Raw genomic sequence first — 14596 nt, forward strand, 5'->3', positions numbered from 1 at the left:
TGGGGTTGCAGGTGCATTCTGGAACATATCACTGGTGCTACAAAAACGTATTCATGGTGGATTTATACTGGACTGTTCACACATTCTGCTTTATTAGTTCTGTAATGCTTCCCTAATGTTAATCACTTTATTCCCCAATTGAGGAGTACTCGCAACAAAAATGGGACCTCCCCCCCCCCACAGAGGCCATCTGAATGGGAAATAGTGATTTTCGAGGTGTTTTCTCTTGTGACATGGCACACTTGAGGCTTGTTTCCAATGGACTCCCAGAGAAGCATCAATTCAGTATTGAGAGCTAGGACCTCTCCATATGTCCCTTTTTATTGCTTATCCATGATGATTTGTGCTCACAATGCTAGCAGGATGGTCACACACAGTCCCACTTTGAATACACTTTGTGCCTTTAGATGCTTTGGTACGGTCACACTGCTTTGTTTCCAATCTGTGCATATCCTTCCACTTTCTGCTGAAATCCTGTAATTTTTTATTACTACAAAAGTAAGCCCTGGCTTATTTTTGTGCTGCTTTTGCGGTGCCTCTCCAGGCAGCAATAATGTTGTGACATTGGGGCGTCATTGCAGAACAAACTGAAGCAGAATAAATCCCCCACTCATACAGTATGATTGTGTTACAAATACACCCGCAATAAATCTCCCATCTGGAGGGATCCAAAGTCTGCACAATCAGAAATATTGTGGACTACAGCTCTGCTGTTTCTGCACCATTTCAATCCTTGTTGAAAGCTCCCCTGTGTAAAAATAAATAAGAAAGAAAGAAAGAAAGAAAGAAAGAAAGAAAGAAAGAAAGAGAAAGAAAGAAAGATTTCTCCATGGAAAGGAAACATAGCACAGAAGGGAGTTCAAGAACCCAGAGCCCTCTTCTTAAATGTACTGGTTTTTTATGGGCAAATTTTTCTGGAGCTTCTACAGTCTCAAGAAGGTTATCCAGATATGAATATCAGCTGCTAGGGACAACTTTGAGTCAAACATCAGAGTCTGCTTTCAGATGGAAAAAGGAAACAGATAAAATATATACCATACATGGCTGTGTTCAATGCAGGGACAGCCAACATGGTGTCCTCAAGCTGTGTGGGCCTACAGTTCCTATCATCCCAGCCAACATGACCACTGATGTTGTTCCACAACAACTGGAGGGCACCCCATTGACTCTCCCTGATGTAATAATGTGTCATTTGGCCACAATACTAAGCCACAGTTCTTGCTGCAGTCCTAATAGGAAAATAAAATATCAAACTTTTTTTCCTAAGGTATAACAACTTCTGTAGTGGGTGATTCAGACTTGAGTCTGCTAGCCCCTTGCCAGATGGGGAGCAGCAGCAGCAGCAGCAGCAGCTGGCTCAACACCTGTGTGGAAGCAGGAATGCCTGTAATACTATCTGTCCAATTACTTCCTGCAAACAGGAGATGGGTCATGACCAGGTTAAACTAGTTGATCTTTTCCTGACAACTATAGAATAAGAACTGAAAGCTGACCTTCTCTTTCCATCTTAACATGTCACAAACATGTTACTTAATAGGGGGATATGGCTGGATTTACCATCTTGCTTGGTCATATGCCAAGGATGCTTCAGAAGCACAAGCTCTCACAGCCCAAACACTGACCATCAGGCAGGAGCAAGTCAGATGTCAGTTATGGTCAACTCACCAATAAAACAAAATATCAGGAGTGGAAGAGAAGTCTTGCCTGGGGTGATTTGTCAGATACCCCACCCACACGACTGAAGGACCAAGAAATCCATCCCTCTGTTAGGAAGCTGGGAACTGAAATTGGGCAGAAAGGGGGAACAGTCAGTCATATTGCATCATCATTACAACGGGGGAAAGAGAATAAATAAATCAACAAGAAAAGCCTAATCATATAAAGATCTTAATCTGATTTGGAATGGATCATCCTTTTTTCATGGCAAGCATATAACACACAGAAACAGACACTATAGAACAACAATAATTTGAATAGCTTTCTTGAGAGATGGTTGCTGAAGGTTTATTTGCACGATCGTACACGTACGTGGGTGGCGCTGTGGTCTAAACCACTGAGCCTAGGGCTTGCCGATCAGAAGGGCAGCGGTTCAAATCCCTGCAACGGGGTGAACTCCTGTTGTGTGGTCCCTGCTCCTGCCAACCTAGCAGTTCAAAAGCACGTCAAAGTGCAAGTAGTTAAATAGGTACCACTCCAGCGGGAAGGTAAACGGCGTTTCTGTCTGCTGCTCTGGTTCACCAGATGTGGCTTAGTCATGCTGGCCACATGATCCAGAAGCTATCTGAGGACAAACGCCAGCTCCCTCGGCTAGCAAAGCGAGATGAGCGCCGCAACCCCAGAGTTGTCCCCGACTGGACCTAACGGTCAGGGGTACCTTTACCTTACCTTTACAGTATTTTACTTATGGTGTTGCTATCCTGCATTAGTCTTGGATAATATTGGCACAGGTTTGTGACACCTATTCCTTTCAAACCTCCCCTGGATCATATCAAAAGTCCATCTGGCCTAATATACTGTTTCCTACAGTGACCGACCAGATGTTTCAGGGAAGCACACATGAGTTGCTTTCTGCCTTTTAGATTCTGCGGTCACGTGCAAGAAAATAATAATAATTTCATGCATCAGAAATATGTTGCCATTGCCCCGCAGTTTTGGGGTATCTTTTAATGTTCATTCCTTCATTTCTACAGATGACTGCAATTGTTCCCTAACATCTGGATGACCTATGTTAGAGCAGCAGGAAACCACACGTGCTTTATCAATTGCGCCATATGTTTATAATACTGAATGAGTGCTTAAAGCTCTTCAGGAAGAATTTCCGATACTCTGAATGGATTTGATTATCCACCAAGTGTAGTAGATGGTGAACTCACCCACTTCATTTTGGGAAAATATTCTCCTCCATTGAGAAAGTGAATAATAAAGATAAAAAGGGACAAAAGGCTCAGGTGTTTAGTAATGATTTTCCTTTCCCGGTAGTGAAAGAGAGAAATTCTTAACAATTTTTTTACATCAGGGACGTGGTGATCAATAGAATGATGGGATGCTTTTGAATATGTTGTATCAGGCAAGATGCCACAATTCTGACACAAGATTGGTGTTACAATTACTGTGATGCTGATAATTACAGCATCAACATATTTTCATACAATTCTATGATTCTATGATCCATGTAAATCCTCCAGAACAATCAATTTATTCAGGATATAGATTGTCTTTTGGAGTCCAAGTTGACCTCCTAAATGACAGGTTATGTTCTAGCCAAGTCCTACAGTCACATTCCACATACTGAGGCATAATTATCCAGCAATTTGACATGGCAACCACATTATACAGTGGTGCCTCGCAAGACGAAAATAATCCGTTCCGCGAGTCTCTTCGTCTAGCGGTTTTTTCGTCTTGCGAAGCAACCCTATTAGCGGCTTAGCGGCTATTAGCGGCTTAGCGACTAAGCGGCTATTAGCGGCTTAGCGGCTTAGAAAAAGGGGGGAGCGAAAAAAATTGCAAGACTCGCAAGACGTTTTCGTCTTGCGAAGCAAGCCCATAGGGAAATTCGTCTTGCGAAGCGCCTCGAAAAACGGAAAACCCTTTCGTCTAGCGGGTTTTTCATCGTGCGAGGCATTCGTCTTGCGGGGCACCACTGTATTCTTGAATCACAGGCTTTGAGAAGATCAGCACAGCTGATTGATTTAGGTTATGGAAGGGAAACTTGTGGTTTCCCCGATCTTGTTGGACTCCAACTCCCATCAGCACCAGCCAGCATGGCCAACAGTGAGGGATGATGGGAGTTGAAGTCCAGAAGGCCTTCTCGGATTTAGGTCATCCAAGACTGCATGCTCAAGGGAAGCAGTGGTGTTCAATAATTTTCGCAATAATGAAAATAGAAAAAGCTTGGTTTGGAATCAAGCCTTTGTTTATTATCAGCATATAGATAATCAACGAAAGGAAGCTGGCATCTGCAGAAGTTATGGATTAACCATTAAAAGAAACAGAGATGGAAATGTTAAAAGGGAGATACCACAGATCAGCTCCAGAACTGAGAAATAAGTTTACATTAATTACCTCTAAGTGCTTCTGCTCTTTCCCTTTCCTGGAGGATGGGAACAAACCCAAAAATATTTTTGTTTCCCTTTGGAAATTAATACTCAACGGGCATCACATGACCAAAGGAACACAAATAGTCCAAAGAGTGGGTGATCCAGGTTTTCCAGGGATGCTGAAGATTTTCTGAACATTGTGTTTTCCCCTTCACTCCTGGGCTGAGCACGTGGAGGCTACAAATTGCTGAGCTGTGCTGGGACCTTTGCCACACGCAACTGAAAAGCTGCAGTTGCTGGGAAGGCCTGGCATGGGGTTTAGGTTTCATTTCTTGGATTGCGCCAAACATGATCACCAGACAGAGATCCTTGATCGCTTGCCTGTATGCTTGAGTGTATTTTCATCAGTTCGTTCGTTCTTTGGCTGCGGCATTTGTTTTTGGCTCTTCTGGAATGTGACCTATTGTTGTTGCAGTTGCTTAAAGCCAGGCCTTTGGTTTATCCTATGGTCCAGGCGCGTAAATAATTTCCCTGGGGGTTGGGGGGGGGTGCTGCATTCTTGATTTGTACAGCCTCTCCTGACCAGCCAGCACCATTTGAGTTCTTGTCCTCTTGACATCCTGTTCTGCCTTCAGAGATTCAAGCTGCTGAAAAGTGGGGGAGAGAAAATCCCTTCTGCTCAGGAAAGCATTGTGTGGTGCCTGGCAAAGAAGAATGGCATTCGTTTTTGGAAGTTTTAGTGAAACACATGCACGCACGGTTCAAGACACGCAAGGGGAAAGGCTTATGTTCCTGGTTTTGGAAATATCGGGGAGACAATGATGAATTTCACACATGCACAGAGTGCAGCAGATGCAGGAGGAGAAGGGTGAAGAGAGCTCCTTCCAAACTCAGGCTAAGACTGACCAATGCAGTCGCAGCAACACTGGAGAAAAATTGTAGCTAGCCTGCTCTTAAATGGGGAGGGAGACCGTTCAGATTTAAGTGCTACTTCCACACAGGTTAATGATTAGGATTCCTTACAGAACTTATATCCTGCCGTTTCTTCCAAAGGAGTTCAGGGTGGCAAATAAGCATTAAAAAAATAATAATATTTTTTTTAAAAAACAATTCCAATACAGAGGTAGGCTGGGGAAGATCTCAATTTAAAAGTCTTGTTGAAAGAGGTGCCAAAAAAAGCCCCACAGAGATTTCACCAGTCTGCTATTCAAGGGGAGGGAATTCCAAAGGGCAGATGCCACAGAACTGAAGGCCCAATTGCTCCATTGAGCAGAAGAGACCTTCTGGTGGCATCTGCAGGAAGCCATCACCTGATCACAAAACTCACCAGGTCGAGCAAACACATTAGGGGCAGCTTCACGGCACACACTACAGAGAAAGAGGATAGGAGAAAGTTCGTTGTCAGTTTAGCTTGGCAGGGCTTGCATGGGACTGTTGCGGCCAGTATACCATCTGGCCGGCTGAATCAAGTTTTATTTCTGTAGTGACATGTAATCTGACATTCTGACAAGGGAGTTGCAAGGGTGCGCCCTGCCAAGACAGAACGAGGCTTGTTGTGGAGAGAGGAGGCACCCGAGAGACGGACGCGCGGCATTGTTTCTGGCTCAAAGTGCATTGTGTTGGCTCTTCAGATTCCTTGGATGGGATGTTTGAATATTTCACATTTGATTGAACTCATCCTGTACCAAAGGAAAATAAAAGAGAATCTAAAGGACGTGACCCTCGTTATCCCTTCCACCAGCTGGACAAGAAAATAGCTTCTAAAAAATTATTTAAAGGGCCCAGATTTTTATCGCTGCAATCTTATTGGTTTCAGCAGGGCTAAGAAGAAAAAGGGGACTTGGCAGCATCAGTTTTTCTGACATGTGTTCTCCATGCTACTAATAACCTTGGAAATGGAGAAAATGGTCATCGACCTCAGAATGAATTTTTCATGCTGTGCGATGACTCACTGTTGACCCCTTACATTTTGTTTCACTTGGATATCAGCATTATCACACACAAAAAAACCCTTTCGGTTGGTTTTCTGGTTCTCATTGCCAGTTTGAGGGTGAGCATACCATAAATCTAAAACACTTTCCTCATATTGAAATGCCTTTACAACTTCAGCTGTTTGGATTCTTGAACCAACACTTCTGAAAAAGATAAGTGCTGCTACAGTTTAATAATGCAATGGCATTTAATTGGGGGGGGGGTTCAGTGAGGGGTTCAGTTTGGGGGCAAAGCAGTGGTTTCACCTCCAGCAAGTAGTCTTTTGAACCAGTGCAGGAGACCGCTTGGGAATCAACTTCCTCAGGTTTTGGGATGGAGGAAAAACTCATTTTGGTTTTTTAATGAAAACCAAATTTGATTTGATTTGCACTTCTTGAATACATGAACTGAAATACAGCTATCCTTCAAGATTTGCACATCTCTGATTTTGCAAGGCAGTTCTTCAGCCAAACAATATGTATGAAAAGTGTTTTTACTGGGGGAAATGTGCACAAAAGTGCATATATTAGTGAGAATAGCATACAAAAATGTGTTCGATTAGGGAAAATTGCTTGCAAAAATGTGCATCATAGTCAAAACATCATACAAGAATGTGTTTATGAGAAGAAATTTGCACTGAAAGGCTGATGAATTTTCATGAGGATTTGTTTTTTTAAAACCTCTGGAATATGGAGAACTGAATTAAGGCTGGGAAAATAAGAAACTAACTGAAACTGACAGGTCCATCCATTCCTGCTATGTTTCCATGGTGTAAGAAAGCCGGGACACAAATATGAATGGGGGGATACTTCCTACTAACTTTTTTAAAAATCAGAGAGTAGGTAGGCAATTGCTTAGCTTTCTCCCCTTGAAATCAATGGGCAGGTGCTTCTGTTTTTCAGGACTGTGGCCAATGATAATAACTTTGAGGGCCACTGCATTTTCCACCATGCACAGGTCTGCTGTTGAGAGGCAGGCTGAGATTTTTCCTCCTGGCCAGATGGGCGAGCTGTTGCTCTTCTGATGCAAAGAAGAAAGAACAACAATGACCTGTTTGGAAAAGCCCAGGTCTAAGAATATACTAAGGTTATGGTTCTCCCTCCAGCCTCCGCCGCCTCCTCTTCCACACGCAGCGTGTCCCCTTCGTAAAACGGGAATATAGTAATCAGGGAAATATGTGTTGGCTGTTTAGCAAAAGGGTCAAATCCATTTAGGTGGAATTCCAGTCTCTCTGCAATAACAATGGCAGGAAACCTGAGGGGAGAGGGGGAGCTCCTTGGGTTGACTTCTGCCAGCAAGTCTCTTGCAGAGGATTGTTGAAAGACTTGGCTGGCATTCGGCAGCTTTCTGTTTCTTTGTGCTGGAATGCTGTGATTTTTTCCAAACACAATGGAAGACCTGGGGTCCAAGGCAAGCAAAGCAAAATGACAGGAACTTCTTTTATTATGGGGGGCGGGGGGCAGCACAGGGGAGGGATAGCTAGATCCATTTTGCTTATGCCTTGCGTTATTTACATTGGCCTCAAAGGAGTATGCGAATGTAGCCTTCTGGTCACAAATCTGTTCTCCCAACCTGCTCAGCAAATAGGCCCAGGTTAAAAATAAACAAACGAGTCCCCAAATTGCACCCTGCGAGAACAGACACTGAATGTTTCGACTGATCTTCAGACTGTCTGCACTAGTGTTTACACACCCAACAACTGAAATGCACAGGGGCAGTAGTTTGACTGCACGGTTACAGGCACACAGTAAGTGGGCGGTTGGACCTCCATCAAGATGCGTTGATGCTGCTTCCTGGGAGGTAGAAGGGGAGGGGCAGGGTAGCATGGAGGCCAAGATGGGACCAATGCACCAGCAAAGGCAATCTTGCCGCTGCCTCTCCCGCTATCTCCCGGTAAACAGCAGCAGCAACATGGCGGTCAGGTGAATAGCACTACCTCACCAGAGCACCTGCAATTGTAATAATAATAATTTATTATTTATACCCTGCCCATCTGGCTGGGTTTCCCCAGCCACTCTAGGTGGTTCCCAACAGAATATATAAAAAAGCAACAAAACATCAAACATTAAAGACTTCCCTAACCAGGGAGGTGTGAGGAGGTCAAGGAGATAAGTTAAGAAAGGGAGTTATATTAAGGTTTAACTTGTTCTTTTGTTTTTTCCCCCTTTTTTGGATTGTATCTTTTTTTCTTTTTTTCTTAGTTGTTTTTGTTTTGCTTTTGCTATTTTTCTACTTTTATTTTTCTTTCTTGGATATGTTTTGTTTTTGTATATTGTGTTCTTTTTTGTAACCTTTTTAAAAAAATTGAATAAATATTATGGGGGGGGGGGGAGACTTCCCTAACCAGGGCTGCCTGCATATGTCTTCTAAAAGTCAGGTAGTTGTTTATTTCCTTGACATCTGGTGGGAGGGTGTTCCACAGGGTGGGTGCCACTACCGAGAAGGCCCTCTGCCTGATTCCCTGTAGTTTTACTTCTCTCAGTGAGGGAACTGCGAAGGCCCTTGGCGCCGGACCTCAGTGTCCAGGCTGAACGATGGGGGTGGAGATGCTCCTTCAGGTATACTGGGCCAAGGCACATCCTGCCCATGCAATCCTCTCGCAAACAGTTTTCTGCAATGTTTGGGGGGAACATAAAATGGTTGAGCAAAGTAGGTTTGCCAATCCAGCCCTGCTACTACTCAAGAGTGCTGTGTCTGCCTCAGGTGGCTGGTTTTGGGTGTCACGAAAGGGCAGAAAATGGCTAATTGTTTCATATTTTGCGGTTGTCTTTTTACTGGGAGGGGATGAGATACTTCCGGGGTTTTCTGCTTCAGGCACCAAAATAATTCTTCTGGCCTTGAGTCATGTTTTTTATCTATTTATATCCTTCATTTGTTGCATCTATAGGCCACCTTTTTGTCCAAGGAGCTCGAGGCAGTGTACATGGCTCTCCCCCTCCACATTTAATCCTCACAACAACCCCGTGAAGTAGGTTAGGCTAAGAGGCAGTGATTCTGAGGAGCATGTGGCAGAGGCAGGAGGCCTGGGGATTGACCCAGGAGAGGTGGCCAGCTATTTATGGGGTTTGGTGCCAGCTGTGAGGCAGGAGCCAGGGCGAAGGGGAAGAGGAATGGTCAGAGCTGTTGGAAATGGGTGAGCAGGATGTGTTGGAGTCTGTTCAGGTGAGGGATGGGCCAATCAATTCCCTCCCACCCCCTACCCCACTGTCTCGTAGGACCAGGAGGGGGCTGAAGAGGAAAGAGCAGCGAAGGCTTCTCTGTAGGAGAAGCCTCAGCTTGTTTGCACACAACCCATCAGATGAGAGTACATAAGCTACTGCAGGTGCGCCGACTCAGGAAAGAGATTGGTAGTGGTTCATGACATCATGACATCGCATCCGGGTGCCATGCACAATGTCACAACAATGTGTGTGAAGCCCAGATGTTGATGTCTGGGTGTCACGCAGCGGCTCAGCTTTCATGGCTTGTGGCTCCTCCTCCTCCTGCCGCCACCACAGGCCAGGGGCTGCTTCCCCTCCATGGAACCTTGTGCATGACACCTAGACAAACATTGAGGGGGCTCAGTCCCCTGCTAACAAATATCAGAGGGTTCAATGGGGTTCAGCCCCCAGGAGTCAGTGCCCCTGGGCTGTTGGGGTGTGTGTGGTCCCCCTGTTGCTGCAATATACATGTCTGTTCAAAAATAAGTCTATTGTGTTCAGTGGGACTTGTTCTCAGGTAGGTAGGTATAGGATTGCAGCCTCAAACATCTTTTATTTAAATCAGGGATAGGGAATCTGTGGTGCATCCAAATGTTGGACTACAACTCCCATCATCCCTCACTATTGACCTTGCTGACTAGGCTGATGGGAGTCCAGTAGCATTCTCCATCCCTGATTTTAAAAGATGGCAGTGGAATGGAAGGTTTCTTTAAAAAAATAAAAAATTAGGGAGTACTTCTTTATCTGCAGCTGGCCAGAACTTCATTTCCATCACAGATGACACTACGTTCTAGGAATGACGTATGATGTGTTTCCTCAAAAGCATTTCCCCTTTGCTTAGCTTTGCAGGCAGCACTGCATGAACTCAGGTGGTTGGAACTAACGTGCAGGAAATGTTTCTCCACAACAGCAGATGGTGACCGCTTCAAACAGGAAGAAGCTGCTTCGCACACCGAGACATATCTGAAGGACGACCATGCACATTCCAGTGGAAATGAACCTTCAGGTTAAGAATGAATGACTCAGACAGGGCTCGTCTTCTGGACTTTCATCCACTTTGGCCAATGGGGTGGGGGAATTCTAGACATTTGTATATTTCCCATTATAGCAAATAACAGAACGCAGAGGTTCGTTTTATACAGGGAGGCTCAAAGCCCAAAACTCAAGACACAGAGAGAGCACAGAGCAACTCAGAAACAGACCTATGTGTTGCCACCAACAAACAGAGCAGGCCCATTGAAACTCATAGGCCTCCATTACTTATTTATTTAGCCACATCCACTCATTTCAGTGCATCCATTCTGAGTAGAACGAACACCAGATGCAGCCTAGTTTTTTAATTTAAAAAAATCCTCACCCATACAGATACAACACAAATGGTGGGGCTCATGCCTGCCCCTTAATACCGGAGTAGGTGGAAAAGTAGTCTGAAACAGTGGTGTAGCATGGGTTGCTAGCGCCTGGAGCTGTGCAGAGTAGGGGTGAGAGGGAGGGGAATGGGGATGGACTATGCGTGTGCATTCAACTGCCTGCGTCACCCAGAAGACTGTAGCTGCATTGTCTGGAGAGGTCACTTCCTGGTTCGCATGGAGAAGCTGTTTTCAATTGCACCCCAAACCATTTTGTGCCTGAGGCAACCACCCCTGTGGCCAACCCATGCTATGCCACTAGTCAGAAAATGGACAGTGCAGCTTCCTATCTTTCCCATCGGCCATCAGAATTTTCAGGGAATTCTGCATGGCCTGGTCACAATACTGGGATCAGCACAAATGCTTTAAGGCTTGCCTGGATTAAATGTGCAGATCTCAGCCCGGAGGCCGCAGCATCAAGTGCCAAGTTACTGTGTAGGCAGGGCAATGACTGCATATGCTTGAGCACAAGACCAGAATTGTTTGGGCCAAGTAAAAGCATTTCCATTGGCCTTTGTGAGCCGAGCATTCTCTGTGTTAAATATATATGTGTGTGTTTTGTTTTTTTTTGTGTGTGTATAAATATAATAATTTTCTTACAGATTTTTGATTGTCACCTTGTTCCTCCTGCCCACCCCCCTTGCTTCTGTGAATATTTATAACCAGGGTTTTGAAAAAGAGGCTTGTGTGTGGATTAAGATGCACGGGATGGGGGGCATACAAAGGACTACACAGCTCTAGAAGCCTTTTGTTTTCGAGAGCTGTCCCTGAGCCAGGAGTGGGAGCACACACATTAGCACTAAATATTGGTTTTGGCAGCTCTCTGAGCTAGGCACAAGGGCCATTGTTCCACTTACTGGCAGCAGAGCACTGTTTAGAATATGTAGCTGTTGTGAATGTCCAAGATGTTTCTTATTGGGCCAGGCCTGGTTTTAGTCTCAACCAGTGTTTCCCAAACTTGGGTCTCCAGCTGTTTTGGGACTACAACTCCCATCATTCCTAGCTAGCAGGACCAGTGGTTAGGGAGGGTGGCAGTTGTAGTCCAAAACCAGCTGAAGACCCAAGTTTGGGAAGCCCTGCTTAGTAGATAAATCAGCTAAAGTTCTTGATTTATTGTGGAGGGCTGTTAGGTGAGGAGGTGCATTTCAGCCCCTGGGGCTGCAAAGGAACAGCAGTCTTGTTTAGTTTCTGAAGCTGTTCTGATGATGACTACATAAATGTAGCTGTATTTTAAAAAGTGTTTTTCTTTGAAGAATAGCATTTGTTGTTTATTGAATGATCAGCTGCCTTTGGAGTCATCACCTGATGGCAGGCACTTATACAGACTGGCACCTTGAGATCTACAATGAAAGTGCCTGGTGAGTCTCCCTGGGGAGAGCATTCCACAAGCAGGAAGCCACCACAGAAAAGGCCCCGTCTTGTGTTGCCGCCCTCCAGGCCTTTTGTGGAGGAGGCACACAAACAAGGCCTCGGATGATGATTGCAGGGTCCAGGTCAGTTCTTCACAATCAACCATAATTACACAACCAGAACTTGCCAGCATAGGACTGAATCCCACCTATAACAGTGACAGTCTGGAAGGGCCCACAGTCTGGAAGCATTCAAACTCCAGAGGCTCTATTGCAGAGGTCAGACTTGCCTGAAGCAATGAGTCTTCAACATCAGCTTCATTGGACTGGTCATGTTGTGCAGATGCCTGATTATCGTCTTCCAAAGCAACTATTCTATCCCAAACTTAAAAATGGAAAGCATAATGCTGGTGGTCAACAAAAGAGGTTTAAAGACTGTCTCATGGCAAATCTAAAAAAAAGTAGTATAAGCACTGACAACTGGGAAACACTGGCCTACGAGTGTTCCAGTTGGAGAACAGCCTTTACCAAAGGTGCCATGGGCTTTGAAGACAATCAAACTCAGAATGCAAGGGAGAAACATGCTAAGAAGAAGGCACGCTTGGCAAATCCACACCGTGATCAACTCTCGCACGGGAACCAATGTCCCCACTGTGGAAGGACGTGTGGATCCAGAATTGGCCTCCACAGTCACTTATGGACTCATTGTTAAACCGTGTTTATGGAAGACGATCTTACTCAGCTAAGAGTGATCGTCAAAGAAGAAGAAACATGCTACCCTCCTCCCTCAGTGTTTGCAAAGATGCAGGGAGAGAAGAGGGGAGAAAGCAAGGGGTAGAAAAGAAGGTAGGGAGACCAGGAAGAAGAGAAATAAAAGGGAAAGAGGAGAGGAGAGGAGGAAGGAGAGCTCAAGATAAAGCATAATCCAGAAGTGGAGCGATCTCTAGCAAGCACTATGTGCTGGAAAATTGTTAAGAGGTGTCTGGTGTGTGAAAGCAGCTGCTGGTTTCTCTATAGGTATTGCTCAACTGGATGCATTGAAGCACATTGGTAGGCGGGCTTTTCTGACATTTTGCTGGCTGCTGTCTGTCACCACACCCCCTACTTCCATGTCAATCAGTCCAAAGGAAAAGATGCATCCAGCCTTTTCCCATCGGTTGTTGTTGAAGCTTTGCTTTTAACAGCAGCCTTGTCTGCAAACAATAGCAGGCATGCTTCTTTTTTTTTAATGCACAGCTTTCTAAATTCTCCCTTTTGTTTTGTTTTTTGATGTGTTGCTTTATTATTTTAAGTGACTATCACCTGCTCTCAGATTATATGATTCATGGAGGGGAGTATAAAGTGTCCAAAGCTGTAATCTGTCCCCCATTTACCTGGAAGTAAACCAGCCTTGTATCCAATAGGACTGACTTCTTTCAGACCAGGTTAGGACTGTATCATTTTTAGCCTGTTGGAAGGGGACCTAACCCCCTCCAGATGTTCTTGGTCTTCAGCTGCCATCACCTGAGCATTGGTTATGCTGGCTGGGACAGAGTTTGAGCTGAACATCAGCTGCAGGGCCACAGGTTCCCTTCCCTGGCCTAAGTAGCTGTATATCTGCATTTAAATAGCCTGAGAGCAAAACAGGATGCCTCTGCTTTAAAAGAAACACACCAAAACCCCACAATATGATCATTTCACCAGAAGATGGTGCTAAATAATGCCAAATAATTTCACTGGACTCACACTGCTTCCCCCAGCATTCATTTCATAATATTCACGCCATTACATTTTGTTTATAGCAGAATTATTTTGTGCTGACATTTTGAAGGCCTTCATTTGCTGATTTTTCAGGAGAAGGACAAAGAGATGTGGGGAGCTCTTTTCAACAAAAATCCAAGGCCTGGGTTTCAATATATATTCAATGTTCAAGTGTATGTTGCAAAATGGCACCACACTCTTAAGAGCATTTGTTTGGGTGGGCGCATGTTGTATACATCATAGTAACCAGAAATGTTGGTATTCCAGAAGGAGAAGTCCACGTGGTCTGAGAAAAGCAGGGAGCCTGTCTACCTGCCCTCCATAATTGGTGCCCCAACGCTTCCTCTTTCACCACCTTTAAAAAAGCCCTGGGTTCAGGTAATAATAAGAGGCAAGGCTGTAGCTCAGTGGCAGAGCAAGTGATTTTCATGCAAAAGGTCGCAGGTTCAATCCTTAGCATCTCCAGGTAGAGAAAGAGTCCTGTCTGAAACCTTGGAAGGTCACTGGCAGTCAGTGTAGACAAAATACTAAGCTAGATGGAGCAGTGTTCTGGCTCAGTATAAGGCAACTTCCTATATTCCTATGTTGTTCATTTTCAATTTAATTACTGAGCAGTTTTTTAAATTCTCAGATTTTATACTGTAGGCAGCAGTCAAGTATCATGAAAGCATTCATGCCCAACTCTAGGCTGTGTGTGTGGGCATTTGTTCAATAAAAACTTCTAATTTATACAGGGGTTCCACACTTAGGCAGAGAGAATACAGCTATAAATAAATGTAAAGAAGCGCAGAACTGAAATAAATTCTGAATCCTAACTTTAGTTGTTTCTCGGCTGATTAAAAAAAAGAAGAGATTAGTGGTCTATAATTAGATCTCCCCGACCCTATAGC

General features: G+C 44.6%; 1 protein-coding gene across 3 annotated transcripts in view; it reads left to right on the top strand.

The window, feature by feature from the left end:
- TMEM170B (transmembrane protein 170B) overlaps positions 1-14596 on the top strand; it is a 93723-nt gene that overhangs the window by 20879 nt on the left and 58248 nt on the right. Inside the window, exon 4 of one of the 3 annotated variants that reach the window (XR_013841154.1) lies at positions 10050-10699. The exons of 1 other annotated variant lie outside the window; for it this stretch is intronic. The gene's annotated coding sequence lies outside the window, so the exon portion shown is untranslated. Of the gene's footprint in view, positions 1-2690; positions 2889-10049; positions 10700-14596 lie in introns of those variants that run through there. One more of the 3 variants, XR_013841155.1, reaches the window with a different exon arrangement.

This window comes from Podarcis cretensis (assembly GCF_951804945.1).
Source record: "Podarcis cretensis genome assembly, chromosome: 7".
Lineage (NCBI taxonomy): Eukaryota > Metazoa > Chordata > Lepidosauria > Squamata > Lacertidae > Podarcis > Podarcis cretensis.